At 32.1% G+C, this 15,120-nt stretch overlaps 1 protein-coding gene across 1 annotated transcript in view; it reads right to left on the bottom strand.

Annotated features, from left to right (window-relative positions):
• The window catches only part of 5-HT2B (5-hydroxytryptamine receptor 2B), a 101,081-nt gene extending 87,765 nt beyond the window's left edge, over nt 1–13,316 (bottom strand). Inside the window, exon 1 of the mRNA XM_090118389.1 lies at nt 13,208–13,316. The gene's annotated coding sequence lies outside the window, so the exon portion shown is untranslated. The remainder of the gene's footprint in view (nt 1–13,207) is intronic.
• Nucleotides 13,317–15,120: the final 1,804 nt, after the last annotated feature.

Raw genomic sequence — 15,120 nt, 5'->3', positions numbered from 1 at the left:
ACTAAACTGAGCTAAAAAATAAAAAATAAATGCCTAGTTAATTTTCTACATAAAATTTATTTTAAATTATGTCATATTATTTTTAGGCACCATGAGGGAAGGGAGCAAATTTATTTTTCTTCCTTCCTTGTATGGATGTTTTTGACAATATATCATGCAGCAACTGAGCGCCGAGACAAACTTCAAAACGCAAAGGAATAGAATCCGCTATCGATACTAATTGACATAAGCGTATGATGTTTTGCTAAGGTACAGGTAGAAACGGTAAAATTATCTATAAAAAACTTCAAATACATTGTTTTCTAGGAGCCACCGTTTCTACGAAAAATCTATTTTTTCATTCGTTGATCTCAAAAATAAAAATTCCAATCACCAGAACGACAGGAAATTTTAATAATTTATTTTTAATTGTGTTTAGCACAATTTTGTTAAATTACGACTGGATGAAAATTTTGTTCGTGGTCGTCGTCGTCGTTGGTAAGGTGAACAAATCCTTAGCAAAACATCATACGCTTATGACAATAATTAGTATCGATAGCGGATTCTATTCCTTTGCGTTTTGACGTTTGTCTCAGCGCTCAGATCTTTCCTGTCTCACGCCTGTAGTAACTAAACCGTTTAGACCGTGCAATAAAAATTAAATAAAAAAAAAAACCAACGCAACGAAGAAAAGTGCATAGAAAAAGGAATAAATAATTTTACAAACTTCCCGAAGATCTTTAAAAATAAATACCATTTTAAATATTTATAAAAATAAAAATGTTGTGTGGTTTTATGAAACCACGGTAAAAGTGAAACTTAGGCACAAAATTATCGTATTTGTACGATAATAATTATCGTACGGTTCCGAACACTGCTTTATACCTACTCGGCAGCCGACCGTCACGCGACATGCGCTACACAGACCAAAAAGTTTGAGACGATAAAATAAAAGTTTCACTTTAAAAAAAAAGTCATCGGGGCTGCCATACCATCATTATCATATCATATACAATTATATTTTTTTTATACTTAATGGTACTTAATTTTAAAGATCGTCGGGAAGTTTGTAAAATTATTATTTATTCCTTTTCCTTCGTTGCGTTGGGTTTTTCTTTTTAATTTTTAAATTTTTAACTTCGGTTTCTTATTTTCATGTGATATTTTCAAGTGAGTTTTTGACCTCTACCTCCATATTACATTCCTACATCATATTGATATCTATAAGTTTGTTGCTCCTTGACATCTTTTAAGTTGGGCCGTAACCGTGCACAAATTGTAATGGATCACAGTGGCAAAAGAAGTGGTATCTTTAGGAAAAAAAAATTGCCAAGAGCCAGGCCTATGTGGCTTTGAGTAGAGTTCAAAATTTCCAGGGTGTGGCTATCCTCCCGCTCCCATATCCCCCTCTTCTTTCACAGACTTTCAACCCTTCTCTTTCCACACCTAGTAAATGGCAGAACCGATTTTGATGTAAACCATATTATCTAATTATACCTATATGTATTATGTACACGTCATATCCTGTCGTTTGATGCTCCATTTGGTTTATTTATCTAACCACTGTCACCCCTAAATGTAATAAACGGATGAACCGATTTCGATAAAATACGTTGCTCTTTTATATTTTAATATGCCGCTTGAGTATATTATTTGATCACATTCGATTATTGTTCATTCCCACTTTTACCGCTGTAATCTAATAAATGGATAAACTGAATTGGATAAAAATATAACTAATATTTTTTCCCACATTCCCACTTTTACCTCTATATACCTAGGTATAATAAATGGATGAACCGATTTTGATACACTTTATCTAAGAACCAGCGTCGGAAAATATGCTGCCTAACACGCATCTAATTCGTATTACCTGTTAGCGAGCTACAGTGGCACAAACAGACACACATAGCGGTCAAACACTTATCACCCATCTTTTTGCGTCGGGGGTTTATTTTATGTATAAAATTTACCTAGAAGTAAGCATAATTCTAATTTGACCCCTCCCCCCCCTACTACCTCAGCTTACCCCCCCCACCCTTGGGGACTTTCAATATGATCACCTGGACATTTATAAGGAAAAACTGTAGCGTATAACAGATAACTTACGTTTTATCGTACACTGTATAGTGTACAATAGAATGCCTTAGCAAATGTTCGCCGTGAATACTTAAATGGTCATAACTTTTTTTTTATTTACGAACCGATTAACATGAAATAAACTCTAAATGTTAAATGAAGATTACCACAATATATTAATAAATAATAATAAATCGCATCTAAATCGGATAAGCCGTTTCTGAGATTAGCGTGCACAAACATACAGACAAACAGACAAAAAAATTTATAACTACAGTTTTGGGTTTGAGATCGATTTAATAATAACCCCTGCTATTTTTTTTACATATTTTTATTGTACAGACATCACTTTTCTAGAATTTTATTATAAGTATGTATTGATTGACCACGCGCAAGGTTACTAATTTCCACTACATCCTCACGCAAATCGTCAATTTTTATGAACATTGAATCTGTAAATAAAAAAAAAAATCAAAAGATAAGTACCTAATTTTATTAAAAAGCTACTAACAAATAAAGTTTTATCAAGAACTAAAGTGACCTTCTTTGGGCGTATAATATAGTCTTGTAAAAGTTATACATAAAAATAAAATTTCATCATTTTCTTATTTTGTCATAACTTTAACTAATTAAAAACATGAGTCTAACTATATAAAAGCTACAACTTACCTTTTGTGGGAACGCAAGAAGGCGAAAATTAAAAAAAAGCCGAAGATTTTTAAAAATGTAACCAATGAACTATTATTATAGTACTCTTTGCAATGAACACAATCACTGTTATCTACTATTACCCAAAGAGAATACAAATACTGCGTCTATTACCTATATAACTGTAATGGTGTCTTGCTTGACATCAAATAATAAACATCTACCCTCACTTATAAAAATTTAGTATATTCACATGAAATATAAGCGCACCTGAAATGGACTCTGGGAAGATATGAATTATTTATTTAACTTTAAAAAAAAAACAACCTCACCAACATCATAATTCATAATATTTAAATTATGAATTTCCAAGGAGCGTTAATATTATAGGTATATTAAGAAGAGCTGGAACGTCAACACATTTACACATTGCACATGTTAGGCCGGGAGATACTTACACAAAATTTCGGGTCATTTGTAACAGGATGGCGGTCTTGAGGGGTCTTAGTACGCAATGACAAATAGAAAAATGATGGTCAGAACGCTGGTACCGGCGGACTAGTCGCGTGGGCGTTAGTCACACTCGTCGGATAAATAGCGAAAGTCCAACGATTTGTAACACAAAAATTTTAGAATTTACCGATAGCCCTTAAAAAAGATGTAGGCGGTAGTGTCATGCCATACTTTGACGATGTGACTTACAGTCCGCCATACCGACGTGAATGCGTTGATTTAAAAAAAACAATTCAACCATTTGTACCCAATGATATTATATATAGAAACAAGAGGTAGATACGTCATCAACGCACCAAAACTGATTCCGTGAATTGGTCCTATTTGGGACCAATGCAATCAGTCAGATTGTCACCGGTCCCAGTGAGCGTATATGCCGATAGGTACATTAAAGTTGTCGAAAATGCCTTCCTGTGTGTTCAGAAAGTGCACGTATTCGTGCAAAAAAATAAAAGATAAAGGAATATCATATTATCACAGCAAAATATATTAAATTATTACAGTTTAAGAGTAAAAATAACAATTTACAATTCTTTATGAATGACACTTGCTTGACACGTGTATTGAAATAATGAAAGGGATAAAACATTGCTTCAATCACTAGTGTGACAAAGCTAGCGTACACTGTGTTCAAAGATTATCATGTAGATACGATTATTGAAAATAGAACGGTTATTTTATTAATTTCGATTTTGGTAAATACTTGATTATTTTTATATTTAAATCCACAGTTTACATCCAGTGCATATAATTAACAAATATAGCTATTTATTATATACAATGAAATCGTGATGGCAAAAATGTTTGTATGCAATAATAAAATGATTAAATATAAAAATAAAATGATGTTGAATATACGTAAACATTAAAGAAAAGATTATCGCTACTGACGAAAAATGCTATTTGCTTTTCTGTAAATAGCTATTGAACATAAATTTTATTTGTGTTTTAGATAAAAAAGGCTTATTACTTCATCCTTTCTTTTATTTCATCCTTTTTTTCATCTAGGCACCACTATTATTATAATTATCCTAGAAGTTGGAGTGATGACCTTGTACGGGTTTCGGGAACTGCCTTGAAACGAATAGCGTAAGATCGGTCCTTATGGAGTTCTATAAGGAGGATTATGCAGTATGCTCAGCAGTGGGTGTTTATCGGGTCAAATGATGATGACCGAAAACGAACACCACAGCTAGTAATAAATACTTAATACAGTTATATCTCCAAAAAAAATTTTTTTTTTCATTGTAATACGACATCATAATAATCATAAAATAGTAAATGAAATTGTCACATTTATTTACTTGTGCAGGAAACCTAACATCTATATTCTATAACATTGAACCTTCTGTGTCGTTAGTCTATGCCAATTACCATGGCAACTACTTGTTTATTTATATTTAATTGGCGAATTCTTATGACTTTTGCTTACACCTGCGCGGAAGTGACAAACTATCTTTGTCTTTTTTATTTATATCATTTTATTAGAGCCATCTCTCTTATACAGTCTGTCAATGTAATAAATTAAGTAAAATGAAAATTGTATTTGTGTGTGCCTGACACTGCATATGAAGCATTTTTTTTGGATATATTGTGAGTATATAACGTATCTATACATAAAATATCATTGTTTGTACCGGGCATAGTCAGTATCTCCCGGCCTATGTATGTGTCATATTTTGCAATTGTTTATAAATACAGGGTGATGTAATTGGTGTAGTACGAATATCTAAAAATCTATGAAGAATTTTGTGATACAGTAAATGGAAGAATATTTTACAGTATTTAATAAAATCATTTAATTTTTTGTTCATTTTTATTAGAAATGTCAATTTTTCTCACCAAGGTGGAAATTTGGATGATAAGGATCTTGTTAGAAAAATATAAATTTTGACTAAAATCGGCATTTTTTTTTTCAAAAATCAAATTACTAATTAATAATCAGAGTTATCACATTATTAAAAAAATAAGCCAAACTATACACCATTTTTACCTACTTGATGCAATCCTCAAAGATCATGGACATAGTGTATTGCGCCTTCCACCATCCAGAACTCAACCGAATAGAGTTACTATGGGGCATAATTAAAGGGAAAGTAGCATCACAAAATGTGAACTTTAACTTGAAAACTGTGGAAGAATTATTTAGAAAGGAAGCAAATGCTATTAGTCTGGATATGTTTAGTGACGTTTGGAGAAAGACGCGAGAACATGAGGAAAAATATATTCAATTAGAACCAAAAGTAGATAATTACACTGACTCATTTCTAATAACATTAACCTCAAAATTTAGGTGAAATATTCAAAAAACCAAGTTATTGGTTTTTTATTTCTTTTTCAAAAATATTCTTCTCCTTTTCTAATGGGTTTCATCCTACTACTATTTTTTTTAGGTTTTTATCATTTTGGAAGGGATTGGCCCTAGTGTATGTTGGGAGTGAGCGCACGTGTTATTTGTATTGTTTTTATGACCTGAAATTTAATTATTATTTGATAATTGAATAATTATTAATACTTTTATCCAATTGATTATTATTAGAATAAATAATTAACTTCATCAATTGATTTACTTTTAAATTATAATTTTACAGGTAAATTATGAGAGCTTTCATAATTATATTTGCATATATTTATCTACAACGCACCCATTTTACAATTCAAGTCTAAAATGAAACTAGAGTCGCATTTATTTTTGAACATACTGTAAGTGAAATTGCATAAGTGTGAGTACTGTGAACATGCCAGCTTTCCTTAATTGACCGATATGTAAATTGATTTAATTTTAATGAAATCTCATAGATGGCGCTGTTTTAAATTTGTCTTTATACTACTAAGATTCATTATACTGTTTCTCTGCCAAAATTACTTAAATGATGTAGTTTTTATAGTGTAAAGGTAGACAATAGCATGGCTTACTCAAAAACAACATTTAAACATGAGTCTTTATATTGTACGCTGTCGTAGTACAGAGAATACGTAAGAAGAATAAAGGTTCACAGCTCCTCCCCCGCAGGTGATAGCATGATAATATGTATATAACAGCCTGACCCGACCTGTTAGTAATATTCATGCAAAATTTGAAGTAAATCCGTGCAGTACTTTCTGAGATTAGCCTGGACAAACATACAGACAAACAGACAAACAGACAAACAGACAAACAGACAAAAATTCTAAAAACTATGTTTTTGGCTTCTATATCGATTATAGATCATGGATTATGTATTCTTTTAAAAAAATATTCAATGTACAGTTTTGACTTTCCTACGATTTTATTATATGTATAGATAATATAGACATAATCGAACAGCTTTTTGTCTAGACAATCTCAGAAGTAATCATTTTACCTTAAATCGAGTTCAAATAAAGTCCTATTAGAGTTCTTTTTCTTTGTAATCTAATTACCAACGTTTGGCGCAGATGGATTTTCCCACGACAAATTCTTCGGATGTCGTCCTAATCTTATTGAAATGCATTGAATAATCTATCCTCTTAATTCATTCGAATCGAATGTTGCGTTTGTTATTTGGAGACAAAGCTATCTCGGGAACGTCAGAATGTTTTAGAGCTAGCGCGCACCACGACTTTCTGCAGCGTGATTATTTTATCGCAGAAATACAACGTATGAGTTACTATGACAATGCGCGCACATGCGATTAAATAATCACAGCGATTTTAAAATTGTGATTTGTCACATTTTGCTGCGACTGCTCGCGACGCGATTGTCGCGAAAATCAAATGCAGAATATGAAATTGTATGGTACCGCGCGCACTGCGATAATAAAATCGCACACTCGGGCCCGGCCGGCACTTCACTTGTGTTTCGTCTGTCCAACAGTAAACATCGTAGTTGTATAGGTAGGTACTGTTTGGTAAACATAAACTCAGTAATCTGTCAAAAGTTTGAATTTATTTATTTAACACTTTATTGTGCAAGAAACAAAATATAACTAAGTACATAAAGGTTACAATAATAAAAAATAATAAAAAAGCACAATGGGCGGCCTTTTGGCGGAATTTTTATTCTATAATAGCCAAAGAATTTTTTGGGATACATCCGAAGTTCATTGTATTTCTGATAAAAGAAACCATTGACAATTCTATCTGCTGTAAAAGGATGAGTCCAATATTGACGAATTTTCTTTTTTTTTTTCTTATCCTCCGAAGTAGTAAATAAAGACAAGCAACTTGTACGAAATCAATGATGAAGTGAGTAATGATCACTATTAAATTATCGCTGTGCGCGCACCGTACTCTCTGCGATTTTCTACAGCGCGATTTTGAAATCGTGTCGCAAAAATTAAAATCGTGGTGCGCGCTTGGCCTTAGCAAAAGTTTGGAATTATTTGGAGTTCGTTAAATGTGAAATAAGATCCGGTTGGTTTGAAATCAGTTTCGTACATGTCATGTTTATTTGAATTTGATCTGAGAATTTTTAATTTCCGCCTTCGTAAATGTATTTGTCTAGTAAATGTATTATTATTGTTGTAATTGGAAAACATATTCATTTTATATGAAAAAAAATATTATAAAGCTGAAGAGTTTGTTTGTTTGAACGCGCTAATCTCAGGAAATACTGGTCCGATTTGAAAAATTAATGCGGTGTTAGATAGCCCATTTATCGAGGAAGGCTTTATATCATCACGCTAAGACCAACAGTAGCGGAGCAATGCGAGTGAAACCGCGGGGAACAGCTAGTATGAAAATATAGGTGCTTAACGAACGTTATATCCTTCTTATAGGTTTAGTGTGAAAGCTTGCATTAGAAGTTTCTCGTCGTCGTTTAGTTTTGTTTGAATAGAATGTAGTAAAAGATCGATTTACTAAGAAATCGAATCTCTTGCAAAGCACACAGCATCCAACACGCCAATCTGGTTAGGTACACATTCACTCACATTTCAAGACATATCCACTAGGATACCGTATAAAATAAATCTCACTAGAAGCATTATATAAATCTCGGTACACAACAAAGTTCGAAGAATATTGAACGGAGAAAGTATTAAATATGACACCAATATTACAAGAAATATGAATATTTCTCTTCGCGTAAAATATGTAAATTTCACGAAAATAACGGAGCCTCTTATATTTGTTAATCAAATTCTTTATCATGGTAGCGGCACCCACGTTTCTTCAATAAGCCAACATATTTATTTTATTGAACAGGAGAAAGTATTAAGTCCTAGCTATGCCCGCGGTTTTACCCACAGTGCTCCGCTCCTGTTAGTCTTAGGGTGATAATATTATATAACTTATAGACTTCCTCAATAAATGGGCTATCTAACACCAAAATAATTTTTCTAATTGGACCAGTTTCAATAATCACAGGTCGATGTTGCTGGCCTGTGGTAGCCACTAGTCGGAGTGACCTCTATCAAAAATATAATTTGTTTTCCATCTAATTATGCCAAGTTACACTAAAGGACAAATAGCTCAAAATAATAAAATTATATGACCCGAATCCATTAGAGCCTTGTTTTACGTCAAGTTCACAGAAGAATTGATAGAAGAATACTTGATTTTGTCCGCCGTCTGCGAGTGAAACCGCGCGGCAGAACTAGTTTTTCTAAATTAATTTAGATTCATGCAAAATTGATTACTCGCTATTCCAGTGCACTTCGGTTCTGGATAACAATGGCCGCTTTGGCGGGAATAGATTGAATGTAATGTATTTGATACATTTAAACTTTGGATTCGCCAAATGGTGGGTTTGAATAGGTTGAATATGTAATTAATGCCACAGATAATATAACACTATACTAGTTATTTAGTTAATACTATGTTACGTGTATAAAGATGATACGAGTAAAACATTAGGACCTAAATATTGGGGTCAGATCAAGCTAAACATTTTCGAATTAGGTAGGTGTATTTTTTGATATAATTTTATTTGGAAGCGCATTTCAATCATCAAAATATAGATGAATCATCGAATTATTAACCACCAGTTCGGAACGCAGTATCTAAAGAGAGAATCTGGAAAAACAACGATGTAATATAAATATCGTTTTTAAAAGTATTATTTAAAATTTTACAAAATTTGTAATCCTGATATTTACTTTTAGAAAATCGTCTAATTATGTGGTATTATTATGTTTTTGGTTGTGTATATTTAAAGTATAAGCCCTGTCCATATCTCACATTTTAAAAGTTTTAATAAAAATAAGTTATTTTTTACAATAAAAAAGTAATAAGCCCATTATTATCGATTGCTTCAATAATTACACTATATTCTTTGATAGATTCTTTTCTATAGATCACGGTCGTAATTATATCTACGACAATTGTCCAATTATCTTATATATATAAAAATGAATCGCAAAATGTGTTGGTAAGCGCATAACTCGAGAACGGCTGAACCGATTTCGATAATTCTTTTTTTATTATATTCCTTAAAGTACGAGGATGGTTTTTATGTACAGAAAAAGGAAATATGTACCACGGGCGAAGCCGGGGCGGACCGCTAGTAATTAATACAAATAATTGGTCTACACGATATCTATTCAATTAAAAATTATACTTTAAAAATGTAACGTTCTATTTATAGTTTCATCCAAAAATAAAATACAAATTGATTCTGCGAACAGAATTAATTAAAGACCAACCAGCCCTTATTTTCAAGAACAACCCCTTATAAGGAAATTTTATACGAAATGTCTTTCCCTTTTCAATAAGAGGAAATTCACGCAAGCGAAGCCAGTAAAATATCTAAGCCGTATAATATGGTGCTAAAAATAACTTCTGAAAAATATAGAGTATATTTATACAATACTAGCTTTCTGCTCGCGGCTTCAACTGCTTCGTCTAAATCCTAATAAATTATATACTAAAATCTTTCCCAAGAATCACTCTATTACAAAAAACAATCATGTGTGCCGTGCACACTTGTTAGAAGTGAAACTTCTTTGGCAAGTTTAAAGATACCAAAATCGTCGCCCTACTCCATGATGATAATATGATATTGCCATGACGTGATCTTGACATTTTACTCTCAACGCGCCTAAGGAAGTTTCACTTCAAAAACCCCATCTAAATCCATTGTGTAGTTTTAAAGAATTAAGCATACATAAGGATATAGGGACAAAGAAAGCCTATACGCCGCCCCGGCTTCGCCCGTGGTACATATTTACGTTTTCTCTACATAAGAACCATCCTCTTACTTCAAGGAATATAATAAAAAAAGAATTATCGAAATCGGTCCACCCGTTCACGCGTGATGCCGTGACCAAGGAAAACGTATTTCATTTTTATATATAAGAAGATGTGTGTGTGAGAGTGATAATTGGTATTTTCATTACAAAATCACTTAGATAACGAACGGTCAGGCTATATCACTTAACGAATCGAATAGAAACATGTAAACATTATAGGTTTTATAGGTCTCAATCTAGGATAAAGCTTTAACAGAAATTGTTATTGGATATTGCTTGTATATTATTTTTTTCTGTATTTTCTTATGTGCACGTGTAGATTTTATTTTTATTATTTAACTAGCTACGTTCTGCGGTTTCACACGCGTGGCTCCGGCTCCGCTCCTGTTGGTCTAAGCGTGATGATAATATAAAGCCTATATAATAGGCCTTCCTCGAATAATGGGCTCTCTAACACTGAAAGAATTTTTCAAATCGAACCAGTTGTTCAAACAAACAAACAAACAAACAAACTCTTGAGCTTTATAATATTAGTACATTTAGGAGAGTTTTCGTTGAATTTCAATATTTAGTAATAAGAAGATGAGATAGCTCTTGGATATTGGTGTTGAACGTGTACCTACATAATTTTTCATTTTATTTCTTTTCCAAAATCAGATAATAACGGATCTGATCTATTAATTTTTCTATGAATATCAATTCTTTGAACTATCAGTATGAGATATAAATTAATTATATTAACAACTTAAATGACTATTTGCCTGGAACTCAAAATATTGATACTTTTGAATATTTATTAGACATCTATAGTTGATTTTGAACTTTAAAAAATGCATTTCCATTAAAACTGTAGCAATAGGAGGTAATTTACATGTCGTGTATGATGCAGAAACCATTACTTACAAGGATGGAGGTAAAAAGCTGGTTATGTAATAATATGTCAAGGTGAATTTTTTTTAAAGTAAGGATTTCACTGTAACTGGTTGTGAGAAAATGCATTTATTATAAACAAACATTTCGATATCTTTAAGGTTTAAATTTATGCGTAATTTGTAAACTATCATCTGTCAAAATACTACTTAACTTTCTTACATAAAAGTTAAAAGAAAGCAGGAATGCTAGGAAGAAAGAAAGAATATTCTTGAGTGACGTCCTGGGTGTAGCCGGGCTGATCGACTAGTTTTGTAAGTATTTTAATTAAGTTAAGTTAATGTTAATTCATTAAATTAAATTGATAACCGCAAAATTATTATCCCATATTGTACATCATTTAGTTAAATAAGCCTTTATTATATAATTCTGTGAAACATATCCTTATCTATCATAAAGTATAATGTTCAAACATATATCAATAATGGTTCTCATTGAATGGAGAGACGAACATGTCAATCAATATAAATTGCCGGCGATCTGTCTGTATGGAATATGGGATTAACGTCAATCATAACTACTTTTTGGAATTAACTGGGCTTTTTACATCGGTTTGCAGGAGTTAAACTGTTTTTTTAATCCTTGTTGATAATTAAGTCGTTGAATATGGTTTTAATATTTAGTTTCATTGCATTACAATCTTTTGTAAACGAGTTATTTTTAAAGGATAGTAATTGACAAAAAGAAGCGGGTTCGAATCCCTGAAATAGATACCTACACAGTGCTTTCTGAAAAAGAAAAATATTGAAAATCTACAATACAATCTACCGAAAACGTTTTAACTACTAGTTCAGAAGTCGGTGTTTTGTATAATAAATAATGATAGAGTCAAATTAAATCCGTTTAAAAAATATTAATAATTATGTTCAGATATTCATCCTATATAACTATTTCATATATTTATGAAGTTAAACAAATTCTATAAATATTATCCCGTCCATTAAAATTATTTTTAGAAAAAGAAAATATTTCACTACACAAGTCATATTTATTGATAAATAATGCTCTTTTTCTTTCTAAATAACAATTTCTATTACGTCTCTACTCTCCCATGATTACGTGCATTACCCTAATTTCGTAGCAAATTGGAATCGCAATCTACTTACTATTATTTAATAATATTATTTATTGTTATTAGTTTATTCTGTTCTATTATTCATAGAAATCTTCTGATCATTTCAACTCAACTAATATTGTTACTAATCTTATATGAATTTCGTTGATCTGAAAGCTGTTTTAAAATATTAACTAACTTCAACCCATAGTTTACTTTGCTTGGTAATTCATTCAAAAATCCTATATTATGTAATCGTAAAAAAACATGTTATTTCTAATTATTCAGTAATTTTCTATAGATAAATCATTAGGAACTAAGAAATAAATGTTATCCTGTGTTTAAGACATATATATATTGAAGGAAACTTTTTAATATACTAAAAGATAATAAAGCTAAACTTACTCACGGTATATTTAACTTAAGCAATACAATAAAACCGTTTTATAGCGCTTAAGCTGTGCAGTTACAACGCAAGTGACTTTATTAAATGTATACAGAAGTTAATATACGTCTTATTTGAATATATTGTGCATTTATTCTTAATATAATGTGTAGTCTTGTACTAAAATTTTCGGATAGAATTCAGCAGTTTTGATCGTAGTTTAAGCTGAACCTAAAATAAAATTATCAAGATGAAGACTTCGTTGTAAGGGTTAAAAATTGTTTGACGAAAATATGAATAATTTTATCAGTCTTATAAATAAAATTCTGAACTCTTAAAAAATTGTGTTAATTAATTATTAAACATAAAAATGTGTGAAGAAAATATGTGCAATTTTAAAGCTCTACATTATTCCATTTGTCGTAGATATTAACCAAAACATTAAAATATACATCAAAAACCATTTACCTCCGCGCTATCCAATCTGTTCCAACATTCACACTCAAAGTTTATGTTCTTGCAATAAACTTAACAGCGACGTTTCGTCTTTACCACTCACACATATTCATATAACGGCGCGAATTTAATTTCCAATAAAACTTTATTATTCAGAGCTTTTTACCGCATGAGCATACGTCCGTCATCCACGGCGGTTGCCGCCGACTGATGTTCAAAACGCACCTGTTGCCTCACACACTGAAATCAGTTGAATTTCAGCAGCGACTCTTCAGCTAGTGCACGAATCCATGGCTGCTTTTACACGAGAAGTTATTAGGAAAGTCGTGGTTCAACGCGCAATGTATTGCAATGCTACGTGGTTGAAAATGTTCATTCTCAATATAAATTCAGGGCTGTAGTTTCAAGACGACCCTTAAAAATTAATTGAAGTTTTACCGACAGTAGTAATACCTCTATTTTTATTTTTTCCCATTAACGATTTCACCGCTGTCGCCTGCCTTGCTGTTAATGGAAAATCGGGACTCGTAGCGTACCTAATAAGCGAAGAGCACTTGTCGTAAAATTATTTTGATATTTTTGTAGAAAATTCGAAATATAGCAGGATTTATTGTGAAAGGAGTGGGGTTTTAAAGCAACGAAAATGTGAAATTAAATTAGTTTGAGAATTACTTTGAGATGTATTATTTATAGTTTATATGTGGAATTTTGAGACTCAAGGACAGCGCTAGCCGCTGGGATAATTATTTGGACCTTTCATATCCATGTGGTATAAAGTATCGTTCTTTAGTCCGGTTGCAGAGCTTAACCGACCATCAGTGCGTACGTCAGTCGCGCTTGTCATATGTATGGAAATTCATAAAACCGTTCATTATAGCTAGACCGACCATACGCCCGCGTATTTCCATACATATGAGGCCGGTTGCAGAGCTTCACCGACCATCAGTGCGTACGCCAGTCGCGCTTGTCATATGTATGGAAATACGCGTGCGTATGGTCGATCTAGCTATGAATGGTTTTATGAATTTCCATACATATGACAAGCGCGACTGACGTACGCACTGATGGTCGGTGAAGCTCTGCAACCGGCCTGACAAGCGCGACTGCCGTACGCACTGATGGTCGGTGAAGCTCTGTAACCGGCCTGACAAGCGCGACTGCCGTACGCACTGATGGTCGGTGAAGCTTCACCGCAGAGCTCTGCAACCGGTCGAGTTGACATAATTTTTATAAAACATGATGCTTTAATATAAGGAGTGATTTAGAAATTAGATTAGGTACATGTAAATTGTAGAGGCAGTAGACATAAATATATTATATTATATAGAACCTACTGCCGGATTAATTCTTCGTAGATAGTTACCAAAAAAATTAGGAAGCCCAAATAAACAATCTAAATATAATAAATTGTTGTATGTGATAAATTCTTTATTATCCCAATACAATGTAACCAGAACATTTTCATTATAAACAATATAAGTCCCAATCCGACAGCGACTCTCTCTGGATTCCCGTATGACGAGGGTAAGGGATTTTTCCACGAACTGTCACCTAAGCTTAGCTTATTAAATGGTGTATTGTGTCAATTGGGATTTATTGCATTTAACAATAATTAGAATACAATAGAGAAAAGGGAATAAAATAAATGATATGAATTTCTACGATTTATGATATTTTATATTTTCTTATATTTTATAGAGGCAGTGTGTAACCAATATAAAAATGCATCTCACGGGTGGTACATACCATAGTATAAAAATGCATACAACATATAACTATAATTTAAAGGACAAAAATATCATAAGAATATCATAAAAATATCATAATTGACAGTTGCTTTACGATGGAAAGTGCTACGTTTTCAATAGAAATTCATTCTGTGATATGTTATTTCTAGCAAAAAGAAATAATAAATATGGTAATAA

The sequence above is a fragment of the Colias eurytheme genome, chromosome 3 (genome assembly GCF_061535395.1).
Source record: "Colias eurytheme isolate Ceu_HAF_F1 chromosome 3, ilColEury1 Martin Lab GWU primary, whole genome shotgun sequence".
NCBI classification, from domain to species: Eukaryota; Metazoa; Arthropoda; class Insecta; order Lepidoptera; family Pieridae; genus Colias; species Colias eurytheme.
Note: the sequence above shows the minus strand (reverse complement) of the source record. Positions and strands in the feature narration are given on the sequence as shown.